The sequence below is a fragment of the Pinus tabuliformis genome, chromosome 9, assembly GCF_031772625.1.
Source record: "Pinus tabuliformis cultivar Carrire ecotype Pingquan chromosome 9, CPIR1, whole genome shotgun sequence".
Taxonomy (NCBI): Eukaryota; Viridiplantae; Streptophyta; class Pinopsida; order Pinales; family Pinaceae; genus Pinus; species Pinus tabuliformis.
Genome location: NC_142307.1, coordinates 998,233,557 through 998,249,635, shown reverse-complemented (window position 1 = coordinate 998,249,635; position 16,079 = coordinate 998,233,557). Strand labels below are relative to the sequence as shown.

Below are 16,079 nucleotides of genomic sequence, written 5' to 3'. Positions count from 1 at the left end.
TTGACCAAAGAAATATGCCGTGTAGTCAATTGTTGGGTCATATAATTGATGAGAAATATTTGCAATTGCCTCCTTTTCTTGAAAAATTTCCTGACATATGTCTTCTTGCATAGTGAAACCACAAGCACTGCTTGAATATTCAACTTTGGGATCTTCCTGGAAAGGTTGATGTTGGTCATCTTCTTCCTTCTTTCCTATGAGCAAGTTTTCTTGAAAATATGCAACAAAATATTCCTCCTCTGGACTATATGTATCATAAATTGGAAAATCGTTTGAACAATCAAAAACATCATCTGAAAAATAAAAATCATAAATTGGAGCACTAGAAAAATGTACAATATAGGACCTTTGATGGTTTTTTTGCAGTTGAATAATATCTTCTTTTCACAAGACAAATTTATTCAGGAAAAAGGCAGGTAAAGTAATTTTGAAAACCCAGGAAAAGAGTACCAAACATGTAAACCACGGGTGATAATATACAACCAAATACTGATTTCGTCACCCTCAAAATCAACTACAAAACTTAATGAAACCCAAGGAAAAATTTTCTAAACCGTTCCCTGGCAACAACACCACTTTGTTGTTGTTTCCCCATAGACAATTCCTATCTATGGGGAAACTAGTGCTCAGAACATCTAAGGGATTGATGAAAGTTGTTAAAACCTATGGCTGGAGGGGTAGGCCACTACATCTTGTAAGGAATGATCTAATTCTGAAACCTAACCTTAAAACCAAACTTGTTAAGATAACCGAGGTTTACATGGTTTTACATTAGAAAGTGGGTTGGAAGAAAGATAAAAGGGACATAAGTTTATGGCTTAGGCAATCAAGAATCTTGGCTTAGGCTCTGAAAAATGCATAATGAAAAGGAAAAGAATCGTGAGTGAGTTTCCAACATGGTGGAGCACTTTATTAAGGCTTATTTAAGTAAAATTTATAGGTACTCCCTGCTATGGTCACAACATTAGTAAATCTATTAATAAAAAGAAGCTAGCAACTTCATGACACACATGCTAGCAGAAGAAAAACACAATGAAAAAATGAGAACACAGCAAAGGGAACATTTGTGTAATACCCTATGAACTGGAATCAAGTTGATTTATATTCTTTGATTTCAAAGAGCTTCACTCATTACATTATCCTCATTATTTTTTCTAGTCTCAACCTCTGAACCCTTTCAAAAATGTCATTTTTAGACTTTTATTTCTTCCCTAAACTCACTATCCTCTAATCAGTTATAGAGCTGATTCTTGAAACAATTGTAAAATTGTTTACCTTTTTAAGGTTTATATATATATATATATATATATATATATATATATATATTATATATATATATATATATATATCCTTTCAAAAATGTTATTTTTAACTGTAAAATTATTTATTTTTAAAATCTTTTAAAATTATATATATATAAAGTTTCATAATATAAATATACATATATCGAGATTTTAAATTAGACACAATATTAAATGTGCGGGCCTAAGTCTTGTCGAATGCTACAAGGATGGATAGATATCGATGTGGTTCCTAGTTGTTCTCATCATTCATACATCATCAAACGTTGGCTGGTTTTGGAAAACCATTTCCCGCCCTTGGCACCACTTCTGGTGGTTTCTAGAAAGTGCTAGTGGTGATGCCAGGATAAACTGTAGTCGTAGATCATTAGGATCACATGTTTCATTAAACCACTTTGTGGTACCACCTATTTTATTAAACTTTGTCGAGTCAAGGGATGTCACATGCTGTTGGATGAAACTAAAAAATGTTTTGAGTGGTATATTGCTTTATTAATGTGCAGGAGAATTACGGGCAGATGATAGATTTTACCCTGATTGGAAACAAATTTTTTTCCATAGTATATTTATCCATTTGCACGAGACCAACACCAATATTCTTAGTGAAGGGCCAACTGACGAACTGGTAACAAAAACACAGATCTGTTCCAGTGCAAGACAAGCACTAGACAACATTTTCCACACCGCTGCATCAACTTCAGTTGGCATTTTGTTGATAAATATATTATTAAATTTAGGCAATCAACACTACCAATAAAAATTACAATACAACCATATTGTTTTTCCTATGATGTGACTTTGTAATTTTAAATCACAATGTTGAAAAGAGCGAAGGCCTTGCTATACGAAACCCATGTGACTACATGTAGAGAGTACACCAACAAATGTGATTTGGGCTCATGTCTGGTTGTTGTGTTTGTTCAAAGAGATAAAAATCCTTTGTTCCAGTTCTGTTATTATGCTGAGATAGCTTACTTCATTATATTATCTTTAATGTCATAGTTTGGTTGTTAGAGGAAATGCATAAGTTCTTTTCTTAAATTTCAACAGCTACTCGAGATTCACATTATTAAAATTTGACCTCTTCTAATTTTGTGCCTACATTAACTTTTTTCATATCAACTAAATTACCGAGTCCTCTTATAAAATGTGTTTCTTCGCAACTTCATGCACTGAAAGTTGGCCAATACCAACACGCCTTAGCATGCATACCATTACATTTGAATCAACTCTGACCATAACATCACCACCAACTGTTGAGAATTTTCTTATTCGTTTATCATCGTCTAGGAGTTTTATGATCATGGAGAAACGTCATACAGTATAGCAGACAAGATCCATTTGTAATATTATATGTTATATTTGAACACTTAATACAATTGTCCATATGCATGCATCAGGACCTGCAAATATGATGTCAATTTTATATTTGCCGCATATTTTGATATGAAAATTATAACAGAAAGTTGGGCATCACAACATTTCATCTTTATATTCGAAAATTGATGATAGTTTGATTCTCAGGGCATTCGATGTAGTTAAGCAACCATTCCCTATGCAAGAGAGGATTTCACATTGCAATAAGAGATGTCCCCTCCAAGAACATTCTAGTGGGTGAGAAGGGCATTGCATACAGAAAAGTAGTAATATTCTTGTTGTTGCTCCTCAACACTACTCTATTACAAAGATTCGAATTCCTCCAATCTATAAATACCATCCCGTCCACATAAAAGGGATAACTATCAACCTTTTCAAAGATCCCATATGCCACCTGATACCCAAGATCATAGGCCTTGTCGTACTCAACAAGAAAGTGAAAAAATATTGAGGCATATAGCACCATAGATTTTTGCAGGATAACCCCATTACTACACAGAATAGGAGTCTGTGAAGTCTCATGTATTACATTTCTAACTTTGGCTTGGTGAAACTGAACACCATTGGATATGCACTTCTTCGTCATCTTTGATTTCAGTATATTTCTATTGACTCTTCCATAGGGCCTGTTTAGAAATTTCTTGGTTTTGTCATCCATATAAATAAAAGCACCTAACCATATTGTATCCAGGCAATCAAGGAGGTCCATGGCCTCAAATTCATCCACCCACATGCCATAATTATTAAGCCAATTTATCTATGGATATAGGTCTATGCAACCCACCGAAATTCTTGCTTCTAATATCTATTCGGAAACAACAAGCCCCACTGGGCCACCCCCAACAACTACCAAGTCCATAGGAAACCAATTGGATGGATCATATTCAGGAAGCTCAAACTCAAGGCTCTCCTTCTTGGACTCTGGAACGTACCTGAAATGAATTAATTAGATGCAGACAATTGTGTAATCTATAAACGATAACCAAACTTCTTCCTTTCTTGGTTTTTAGCTATGGAACTTGCATAATCTGGCCATATCCAGCACCAATTCGTGTGATTTATATCCACATTTATGGAAGAAGTTAAGGTAGAAAAATACAACTAGCAAAAATGATACGCTTAATGAGGATTCAAATTTACTAATTTCAGCCCACACTTTTGTAGCAGAGCTTCCAAAACCGATATAGACGAATCATCCATCATACGTTTTGATTGTTTAAACTTCATTAGTTATGCTGGTGTGATTTAAATTTTACGGGTGAAGGGATATATCCCACATTGCACATATAAATAATATTCAATTGTTTATATGTACTGAGTTTCACAACACATATCAATGCGTTGAGAATTATGTAAGCCCTTGTTGGCTTCTTCTTTTGTGCCCTGCATAAGCGTCAGAGATGGACTTGGGACTGTGCACATTCAACAAACTTAAATGTGCACATTTTACAAGTAGTACTTAATATAGGATTTGATAGTGTAAGTAGTACTTAATAAACCCGAGCGTCACATTCAACAAACTTGACTGTGCACATTTTAGCTACAACAAACATAATACAAATAGTACTTAATATAGGATATGATAGTGTAAGTAGTACTTAATCTCTTCAAGTGCTTAATAACATTTAATATAACACATTGTGTAATGGTTAGTAGGTATGTGCAAAGCCCTTTTTTTGGCTAATCGGCATGTAAGCAATCCATTGTGCACTCTACATCAAGTATATGTCAAAGAAAATTGCAAGCATGGTAGGTGACACCACGTAGAAAACACCAAAGAAAATTGCAAGAATGGTAGGTGACACCACGTAGAAAACACCAGCACAACCATCAAGTCATTTTGTGGTAGAGCTAGTTAATCGAGTCTGCACATGATATTTTTATGTGATTGTATTGACAACCTGTATAACAATTGTCTAGATGACAATGAATTCATATTTATTTTAGTTTGTAAATTTCTACCACTTAGTATATGTATATTGACGATATTAAAGAAGTAACAATTTATGAAGTAGAAGAACGAAATGGTTTTGGAATTTTGAGATTTGTTTCCACTATATCTCATAAATACCCACTTTGGTATTTTCAATTACTATTTATTAAGAGTGTTCTATGTAACAGATCTGACATGCCAAATAATAACAGATATTGATTACATAACATATCGAGAAATATATAGTTAAACGACATTGAGAACATTAAATTACTATTAAAGGAACAAAAAAAAGTTACTTGCACCGATATGATTAAATCACTTCTTATCTGTGGGGGCTTCCAGTGATTGAGCATGTATATCTAGTATGTGAACCTGAAAATAGAGGAGAAGAATATAAATAACATTTGGAATAGTGAATTGACAAATGTGGAGTTTGTTCCAAAAGTATTTGATTTCAAACAAATAAATGAACACATTGAACATAAAGTTATTGGCATAAACTAGTTTAATTCATGGTTGGTAACATTAGCTGGTGAATAATTCCATGAGAAATCATAAGTGCAGAAGACAATTGTCATTTTAACAATTGCAATCTTTTCTTTTGTATACTATGAGTATTTGTATCTGATATACACATAAACCAAAGTTTTCATTGTAGAAACTTTAATAAGAGAAAAAAACTAACTAATTGATTGATATGTAATATCGTGCGGAAAGGAGGTATGCAGAAGAAATGTGTGAGGGGAATGTATACGGAGATACAAAATATACCAAAAGAGAGTTTATATTTCTTTCTCAGTGCAGCCAACTGGAACGTGTTGTGACAGTTAGCTTTCTACCATAATCTTCAAAAGCATCTATCAGGTTATTTATAAATCAAATTTGGTTAAACGTTTTTCATACTTTGATATCAAATAAAATGAATCGACATCGATATAGTGGCAGGCAGAAACTCGACTACCAAGTTTATTTGTGGTAGAGGTCGCTGAGCATGTCTATGCATAATATTTATTTGCGATTTTCCTTGCACAAATTCTATTTACAATTATTATTAACACTCTTTAGCTAATTTCCATAATCACAAGTAATTCATAATTATTTTATATCATAAATGCATGTCTCTTATGACACGTATATCAATGAAATTAAAGCAAGAAAAAAATGAAAAGTAAATGGACAAGATGGTTTTAGAATTTCAAGATTTAGTTCCATTACTTTTTATAAGTGTTGCCTTTAATATATTTAATTTCTATTTATTGAGAGTGTACTGTGCAACAATTTTCACACGAGAAATAATAATAGATGGAGCAAGGAAATAATCTATTTGCACTCATATGATTAACTATTTTTCCTGTATAAATTTTAACTTTCACTCATCTTCTACATATGAACGATATGTGAATTCGTCAACATAAATGAAAATAAGGAATGAGATTTGCACTACCAGATTGATGAATGCTATAACGAATGTGTTTAAAATTTTCCAAAGAAAATAGTTTCCTGAACTCAGAAGCACGCAGGGTTAACAAATTTATTCAACAATTAATTTCCTAAACTTCTCAGGTTCATTCCCATCTTTTTATTCTAGATATTTCTTTGTTTACATAGTTGTCTATGGATTTCTTTTGTCTCTTTCCCCGCTTGACGGGCATAAGAACTACAACGAAGGTCCCAAAATCCATTATTTATTTTATTTATTACTAATACAAAATAGATTGTATATTTGACTTAGCTAATCTAATTTTCAATAAATTAGCTTTACAATTAGTCAATTTTCCCATCAACAATAGATTGTTTATGATGTCTTGACGATGTTGGAATTGCCAACATGTTAAGGGGATCTCCCTGCTAAGAAGTCCCAATTAGACCTTAGGCTGTTTGGTCTAGGAGTCCCAGCAGTGGGTCATAAGGTAATGCCTTGACCATGATGTTGCACATAGGAAAGTAAGATAACTCTGTCAGTAGCAAGGGTGTGACTGATGCAGAGAGTCAAGGAATGTGTATGAGAGGTTCCAACACTTCAAAGGGAGAGGAAGGTGAAGGTGAGTTCCAAGTTGAAAGGGATCAGTCCCAACTCGGCTAGGAACACACCACACAAAGGACATGCACAACTTTTGGTGGAGCAGTCCACTCGGATGCGGCAGTCACAACATACAAGGTAAGATAACATGAACAACACTCATGGATCAGTCTGAGACGAGTGTGATGGTTGATATAGCAAGGTTCATGAGAAAGGTCTGTCTGATGTCCGACAGAGCAGTTGACACGGATGGTGACAACATTAAAAACATATGCAACACATTAACAACAAGATTCATATAATTTCATACAAATCAGTTCATATACAAGTACGTAAGTTAAACAACATATATCATTAAGGCAACTGGAATAGTCCAACTACAATAACAACATATGCATGAAAATGTGTTGGCTCTTATTATTAAAGAAGTGTAAGTCACAATCATACAATACACCATGTAAACCTGCTAGCCCCAATAGTGGAACGTTACAACCACATCCGCCTACTCCTCCAAATAGATGTACTAGCTCTGTGTAGTGGAGAAGCCAAGGCGCGTTACAATACTATCCAAGCCTTCTTCAAGATAGTCTTAGTAGAAGCTTAGCTGACCAAAAGCCCATACAATGAGTTATGAGGGGCTATTTATAGAAAAGGGTGGGGTGACCCTTGACATGCCCTTTTGTGACAGTTCAACTACCATCATGACTCTTCACCTACTCTATGACTGTTACGTCCAACTATTGACACTTGACTTACACTTGACATGACTCAATGTTACAATGCACATGTACTCATGTGAGACAATATGGCTTAAGCAAGCCAAGCAAGACATCACTAACACTTAGTCCATTATGGTGAGACCAACTCTTTGACATGCTTGTGATGGTGAAGGTGGCGAGATGATGCCAAGCTTGGTCATCCGTGATGGTGTGCGTGCACCTCATGGTGACATCTTGCTGAAGCGAACTCTTGCCTCTGTTGCAACCAGCATTGGTTTGACCTCTTCATCCAACTCGTCTTCTAACACACGCACGATCTTCTTAGGTATGGCTGAACAGACAACACACTGATGCATAGTGTCTATGCTAATCTTCAAGTGTGTGCTAGTGGTCATGCGCATCAACTTGTCGAAGTACATGTTCAGCCCCAGTTGGACTTGCTTCTTGTCTTCGCCTTAGTGAATGTGTTGAATGGGCTGGATATCATGCGTGCACTTAACGATATGCATGGTGCTGGATACCTTGCATGCAATCAACAAAACTGCTCACCATGTTTGCTCTGTGTCAACTGTTGGGATGTATCCTTAACTTGTACGGGGGCAGTTTCATCCATGAGTGCATGTTGCGCCCATTGTTGTTCATGTTCCTGCTGCAACTCATTGGACCATCTGTGCAGCTTCATGTTCTTCCTGAGTCGCTACTTCAACACATTCAACTCCATCTTTGTTCCATCTTCGACCTTCGTGTGATCTTCATGTCGCACCGTCACTTCATAGTCCGAGTCTCCAAATTTGCTTTCATTATCAATGGATCTGCTTGAATTGGCAACTTTGCTTTGCTTCTATTTTGTCAAAAACCTTCCTCTTGCATTCACTGCATTTGGTATGCTGCATTCAGTTGTTGTTCATGATGATGTCCTTTTCTACGAACAACTTGATGTCTTCGTGAGTAGGCAAGCTCATAGACACTTGATCGACTACATCCCCAAGCGTGCTCTGAATGGCGTCTTCATCTCTGCTCTCCTAGAAACCATTGTACCTATACTACTGAGAGGCAGATGAACACCTGCGATACCTAGAGACATGGAAACACTCATAGAAAGCAATTTGTCGGTGAAAAACCAAAATGAACATGAGAACTGACTTGCAACATACCTGGGTGAATGTTCATGAAGGTTGCGTAATTTCTGTCGGGAGGTCGGGAGACCGACTGCGAAGGCTTCACAAGGCACATTCTAGGTAGCTGACAGACTGTCTGACTGCTAGAACTGTGCAATGTACAATCCAGTCTGGCTACTGATTGTTGGGATTGTGCATTGTGCAATTCCAGCTGGGAAGGACTGTTGGCCCAAGGACAGATTTGTGCAATTTCTTGGACCAAGCAGCCACTGTACTCCAGAAATGCACAAAATAGTCTCAGAGACCAGTGTTGGGTAGGAATGCACAAATCTGGAGAGGAAGGTGAGCCTTCCTTTCCTAGATTACACAATGCAACCTTGGTGAAAGCAAAACCCGGGCCAAGGTTGGCCCGACTCACCGATGGGCAATTGAAAGCAAGTAAGTCAGTGAATGCATGGCGAAACTAAGAGATAGCAGAAGTGGTTGACAGTGCATGAAAAACATGAATGAAATATTAACCAAACAGATTAACATGCATGTGGGTGAGGTAGTTTGCCAGTTGGGCGAATGTTCGTGCAAAATAGTTTCATGCATGCGACAATAGTGAGATAGCAACAAAAACTGAAACAGTGCTAGGATAAGCTAGTATTTATATAAACGACAGCAAGCATTCAAATAAATCAAGAAAATAGTACTCCCACAAGCAAAAACACAAAAAAATGACAGAAATGCAGAACAAGGCATGGGAAGCGAGCTTACCTTAAAAACAGCTAAGCTGAAAGTGCCGACTAATCCTAGATGTGATGTGGGATGTCAGAGCTACAAGGTTGATGTGAGAAATGAGCTCTGCAGTGTCCGATTGATGAGTTTTGATAACATCGAGTTTGTGATACGCATGCCACGAATCTAGGGGAAGCGAAACTTGGTGGAAGGTTTCAGAATTTCTCCTTGCATGTAACCTCCAACTGCTAAACATAGATCCTTGATACAAGGGATGCCTTTGCATGCTGCCTTGGGAGAAACAACCCATGCATGCAATTATATTTTTCTCAGTCCTCGAGGGAAATGGTCAACTCAGCTGTGGTGGGCCCCAGTATTGCAGCAATAATGCTGCAACTCCTAGGACTCCCTTCTTTACTTTTATCAACCCAGTAGTTCGTAACAAACTTGGAAGCGACGGTGCTATATGCACAAGTACTAGCTCTTGCCACAACTGTCACTTGATCAGCTGGCACAAGTTCACTAGGAGCTCAAGCCAGCTTCTATGAGTTCTCAAAAGAAGCTTTTAATCATGATGGAAGAAAGCTAATCTCAAAAGGGCTATTCTACTTGCAGAAAGAAGATGAAAGCTGGAAGGAAATGCAAACCCTAGCAAACCCTAGTTTTACCGACTAACCCTACTGGTGCAAGAAAAGAGATGAAAGCAGTGGAAATGGATGCCATTGACTTTTAGAAAGGTAAAATGCATGTGACTAAGCTACTTCTGAAGTGAAATCTGAAAAGGAACATCTTTTTGTACTTTTGAGTAATCTTGTAGAATTATTATGCATGTGTTTTAACTGTTTTTTACTGTGCAGAGGTTGATTGGAAAAAGGAAATGGAATGGGCGCTTTCAGGAGGTTGGGAAGGTGAGAAGAGGGCCTAAGGGGTCCCTAACACCCTTCCAGAGAGTTTCACAGTGATCGAATCTCAAGAAACCGCCTTCGTGAGCTTCTACAGGAAGTCTGTAGGGGTTCTACAGGATGTACTGTAGCTTCTACAGGATGTTTTTACAGGATGAGCTGAGAGAGGATTTTTGAGGGTTTATGGAGGAAAAACCGGTGGGAAAGTGGAAATGGAGGTTGGGTGATGTTGTGAAGAGGTCTAGGACTTGGTGCATGAGGTTGAGGAGTGATTAAGGCGATTGGGTTTGTTCAAAGATAGGAGAAGTAATGTTGCACAAGACTGTAGGGCTTAGGGCAAAGTGAGAAAATGTGGCGGATGAAAGGAAAGAATTTGAGTTAGAGGACAGAGCAGGTTGTATTGATGGGGTAAGGGTAGGCAAAGAGGTATCACAGGTGTTCTACAGGTTATTTTCCAAAACTAATCAACAAAGACTAAGAAAACCAAAGATCTAGCTACTTTGACCTAATTTGACCTAGAAACCATAAGCATGATGAACAGAAGTTTATTGGTAGAAAATAATGTAAAACAACTATGGAAATCAAGCAGGAATGGATCTAAGCATGTAATCACAACTGGTACTAACTTTTGCAACTAAGAATCTAACACTAGAAATTGCATGAAGAAGTAAGAACAGTGTTTTTATGGCAGCAAGGGCACCTTGGTCTCAACTCATGGTCCCAAGGAGGGAGAGGTGAGATCAAGGGTTGCTTGATGGCATTTTTCGAAGATCTTTTCCTTTACCAAACTGTCAAATCAACCCGAAGCATGAAAATCTATTTTAATCATCAAAAACACAAAGTAAGGCCTTAACCTAAATAACAGAATTTATTCCAAGAATGCAGCAAAAACACAGAAAAGTATACAAAGGAGGTACTGGGCACTTGAGTTGGGCCCAACCCCAAGAGCTACAGCCTCCTAAGGAAGATTAGAGCTGGTGCAAAGTTGGATTCATCTTTATTGATCAAAAGAATAGTTACATCCCGAAAACTGTCTACAAGAAAAAGCTCGAAAATGTGTTGAAATGTAGAGCTATCCTACTGACTAAAATCTAACTAACTCCTCCTAAAATTGAACTACAAACTGGCTAACTGAAATGAGGCCCTAAGCCTTCTTATTTATACAAATTTAGGACCCTAACAGTCCTCCTAAACTTTAGGGACTCAGCTGCCAAAACTTGTAGTTAACAACAATCCTACTTGACTTGCTCGGCTGCCCCTTGTGCTCCGAGTTTTTTTGATGGAGAATTTGAGGTAAGGCCTCATAAATGAAGGGGACACCTTCCTACAAATCCTCTCCCTTGTCTTCCACGAATTTGGCTGCCAAGTGCTCATTTAAACCTTTGATTTTGTCTCAAAATTGACCAAAAATCTGCATAAAGCACACATTAGACTTGTTGGCATAATGACTAACCCAATTCACTCTATTAGCATAAATATAATAAAAAACATGCAATAAACTAATGAGAATGGTGGATTAAGTCGAATTACGAGTTTGAATGAGCCCATATAATTACCCATTTCTGGGGCTCATCATCACCCCCCTACTAAAAGTGTTGCTCATCCTCTGAGCAACTAATATATCTCTTTATCTTTGATGGCCCTGGTGGCCTCCTTATCATGCCAAGCTTCTAATGTGGTCTACTCATGTGTGCCATAAAATTTTGCCTTCTTGTCCATGTCCTTCCACTGTTCCTCTTAGTCTGCTTGTTTGAATTCTTGTGCTTTTCTTGGCCTTAAAATACATGAATGCTTGCCTTTTTCTCTTTTCTTTTTGTTTTGCAGGTGTGCTTAATGCAACAAGCATAGCTGTTGCCTCCCTTGCAAATATCTCAGGTGATTTCCCTCTTGTTGTTCTTTTTCCTTGCTTCTTGTAGAAATCCCCGTGTCAACGATTTCTGTGTGTGTTGCTGAGATCTCAATGTGTGTCTTTTCCTTTTGTTTTAATGTGCCTACTTTGGCTGTGGCAGCCTTCATTTGGGCTTTTTCGGCCTTCTCTGTCCTACTCTGCATCCTCTTTTCCCTTGGTGTTTTTGCTGCTGTTTCTTCCTTTGTTTTAGGCTCAGAAATCTGGCCCATTTCCCCTTTTTCTTTCTGTTCTTTCTGTGCTTGAATGTCCTGTGTTCCTTCACCATTGGTTTTCTCACCTTCTTCAGGCTTGATTCTTCCCTAAAATTGCATCACTTCTTTTGCAGAAACATGCAACAAATAAAACTGTTTGTTTTCTTCTTCTTCTTCTTCTTTTTTTTTTTTTTAAACAGGCAGAAATTTTGAATGCAATTACTCTTCTTTTTTAGGTTTAATCCTTCCTTAAAATGATATCATTCCTTCCACATATTGATGATCAAGGTAGGTATGCATGGAACCTACCTCTTGAAGCCAGAAATTTTGCAAAAACCCGTGTTTTCTTCTAAAAAAGACAGCTCATTGCCCCTCCTGTAGAACCTGTTACTGCTCCTGGAATTTTTGTGTTTTTCACAACAGCAACTTGCAATTTTTCCTCTCTTCAAACTTTTCCAACCTGAATTTGCTTCTTAGTTTTTGAAAAGAAATCAATTTTTTTGACAGATCAGAGAACAAATAACACAGTTTTTTTCTTTCAGAAAGTGGACAGTCTTGCAAATTCATTCTTTCACACAGGCTTAGTTCCTATGGTTGCATCTCTCTTTTCAGAAGAAGGTGAGAAAGAAGAAGACAGACTTCGAATGCAGAGGGAAAAAAAGAACTGTGTAGAACTCAGAAAATATGTAGGCAGACTTTTCACTTTTTTCAATGTGCAGGCAGACTTTTCCTCTGATTTTCCAATCTGATGCCATTCAATTCACCACCTTGCACAAACATACCATGCATAGAGGAGTTTTTTCGAGCCTACCTCGTATGGAGCTCCAAATTCAACGAAAATCCTAGGTTTTCCTGCTCCATAGCTGTTCTGCCTTTCCTGTAGAAGGCTCTCATTTCCTGTAGAACGAAACTGTGCTTCCTGTAGAATGCCGATAAGCAGGAGGGTTTTAAAAAAAATGGCCGAGAAAGACTGGTTCGCTGCTATGGAGCTAGTATGGAGCTTGTTGCAGCTGCAGGGACGATGATAAAATGGAAACAATAGAGGTGAGAGTTCGATTGGCTGTTTATGGAGACTTCCGTTGATGGAGGGTGAGCTGGCCAAGTGCACGTTGGCCCCATGCAAACCGTTTAAACAGCCACCACTAATCACGTCCGTCACGTTCGTCAGACTGTTTTTTCTCTGCCTGTAATCACGTCTATCAATCACGCTGGAGTTTAAACAGCCACCACTACCCCTTTTTTTAAATTTCACGTGAGTTGACTATATACGTATGCTGCATGATTTTTGGCTGAGCGCTAGAGAACTGGACAAAGCACTGTCTGAACTGGACGAGGGTGGCCAGTTAACTGCCCATCGGTCTTGTTTAATCCCAACCATCTCATTGTTCACGCAGTTCTTAAATTACATTCATGCAATAGAGGAATGGGTTTAGTCACGTACCTAGAAGTCGAATGTCCTGGTCCTTTTTGCTACTGCATGCTCATATTTTGTGGATGCATGCTGGTCTGTTTGCTGATACATGGCTTATTTCCTAGTGTAGGTATCCTCTGGTTGGACCTACACTGCAGGAGCCTACTTCAACGTTCACATTTGCACCCTCATGTTGTTGACGTTGAATTTTTATAGGACAACAACTTGTTTTCTCCATAGCTCCCAAACGATAGATCGGATTGACCTGAAACTTTCTGAGCATGCTTCTATCATCGTTATGCACCTCCCATAGCAAAATTGTGGTCAATGGATGTATAGATTTCGAGAAAAACTGAAAATGGCTGAAGATTACAGAGGTCAATTTCTTGGAAACCGTGCATCGGAATCGGCTGAAACTGCTTGGGTAGGTTACTATCACCTATATGCATCTCCCCATGAAACAGGTTTTGAAATGGATGCATGGATATGGAGAAAATACAAAAATGGCTGAAGGCGATGGAGGCTGATTTCTTGGAAACCATGCACTGGAATTGGCTGAAATTGCTCAGGCATGTTGCCATCATCCATATACAACTCCCCATTTAACAGTTTTGTAAATGGATGCGCGGTTTTCAAGTTAGGGAAAAAACAAATTCCAACACTATGTATTTTTGTTTCAAAGCATTCTGCAGTTTTTTGCATAGTAAGAAAAATGAGCTTGGGCTATAATGCAGGCTTGGAATTGATGGGAGAGAGGTTTGAGGATTGTAGGAGGATTTATGAACCCTTTAGGAAACTGTCATGTTCACCAAACTGCCTTTTAAAATCCATTTCTAGCTTCCTGTAATTTCTATAGGAACTTTCTATAGAACACACAGTTTTTAGAAAAAAAACACAATGAGATGGAAAAAATAATGGAGAAGGGTGAGGACTCCTAGCCTTCGGGTCCTTTTCGGAGATCAATTTTGGCTTGTTTGCAGGCTTCCTGTAGAAGACACAGAACTTCCTGTAGAAGGCATAGAACTTCCTTTGTCTTTGTTTTGAGCGATCCTCCTAACCTACAATGTCCTTGCTGCAACCTACAATTATTCAATGGAAATTAGGTTTATTTTTCTTTTTCTCTTTTCTTCTTTCTTTTTCTCTTTTTTTTTTAAAACAACTAGGGTGCCTCATGGAGGTTTTCACCCTAATTGCCTGCCCTGGGCGCCTCCAAGGGAGGTTTTCACCCAAGGATCTTATTCTCTTTTTCTTTTCTCTTCTTTCCAACCCATTGACCACCTCATGGAGGTTTTCAATCAATGAGCCAATCTGAGGCGCCTCCGAGGAGGTTTTCACCTTAGATTTTTATTTTCCTCTTATTTTCATTTTTTTCTTTTTTCTTTTTTTCTCTTTTTTCCTACCCTACCCTACTTGAAAAACAAAATTATTTTCAAGTATAAGAATACTTCCAATGGAGCCATGTGCACATCGAGATTAGAGAAAAAATGATGTGGAGGCTTGAAATGCATGCTTTGACAGCTATCCGGATTTCAGAGACCAAATGATTTGACTTTGAAGGGATCAAACATAGCTGAGGAAGAGAGTACTGCTGCAACTTAGTGACCATCTGGAACCATATCTCAATATAGCTCTGATATCCTTGGTCCTTTTGCTGATCTGGATCACTCTTCATGTCACCTTCTACCATGACCTTCTCATCTTCCTCTTTTTGCTGATCTTTCTCTTGACTACATGGAGGATTTGATGGTAACCATGAGGGAGCTCTCTCGATCTTTGATTCTGTTATCTTCTCTTTATCAAGTGCAGCCCATGGTTCTTTGATCTCCTCCTTTGAATCTTCTTTTGTTGAATGTGTTCCTTCAATGCTTTCAATATAATCTCTTTTTTGCAATACTCTTCTTGAGCTATGGTGAATATCATTGAGCTCAAGAAGAGTCATTTGGACATGTTGTGCCTCAGCTTTGAAATTGGGTTGAGCTATTCCAATGTGCGCGTTTGGAAATGGTCGTATGGGTAGTTGAGTGGGGGTGTATATTTGAGATGGATGTGGATGGGGTTGTGGTTGGGCAGGTGGTGGAGGCAAAGGAGCGGGATGAGAGTTGTACTGGGGCCTCCACCCCTGATGAGGTGCATTCCACTGAGGTTGTGGTTGAGCAGAAGAGTGAAACGAATGAGCAACTAGAGAAGCATGGTATTGAGGAGGATACAACCAAGGAGGGGGTGTGGACTAGGAAGGATGAGCAAGGGGACCCAAAGAAGGCATGGAAGTGGCTTGATAGGGGTTATAATGGGTCTGGGATGTCCCTTGCATTCCCTGCTGGTAAGGTATGGGTCCATTTGGCCTCCTTTGGTTCATATGATAGAGTGATTCAATGACTCCTTTGGCCCTTTGATATGCAGTTTTAAGTCCAGGCAAGGAAGGGCACTGATTCGTAGGATGGTCTTCTTCACAGACAAAACACACTTCTATGGAGT

General features: G+C 38.2%; 1 pseudogene; it reads right to left on the bottom strand.

The window, feature by feature from the left end:
• Positions 1–3,483: 3,483 nt before the first annotated feature.
• The window catches only part of LOC149152085 (uncharacterized), a 39,843-nt pseudogene continuing 27,247 nt past the window's right edge, over positions 3,484–16,079 (bottom strand).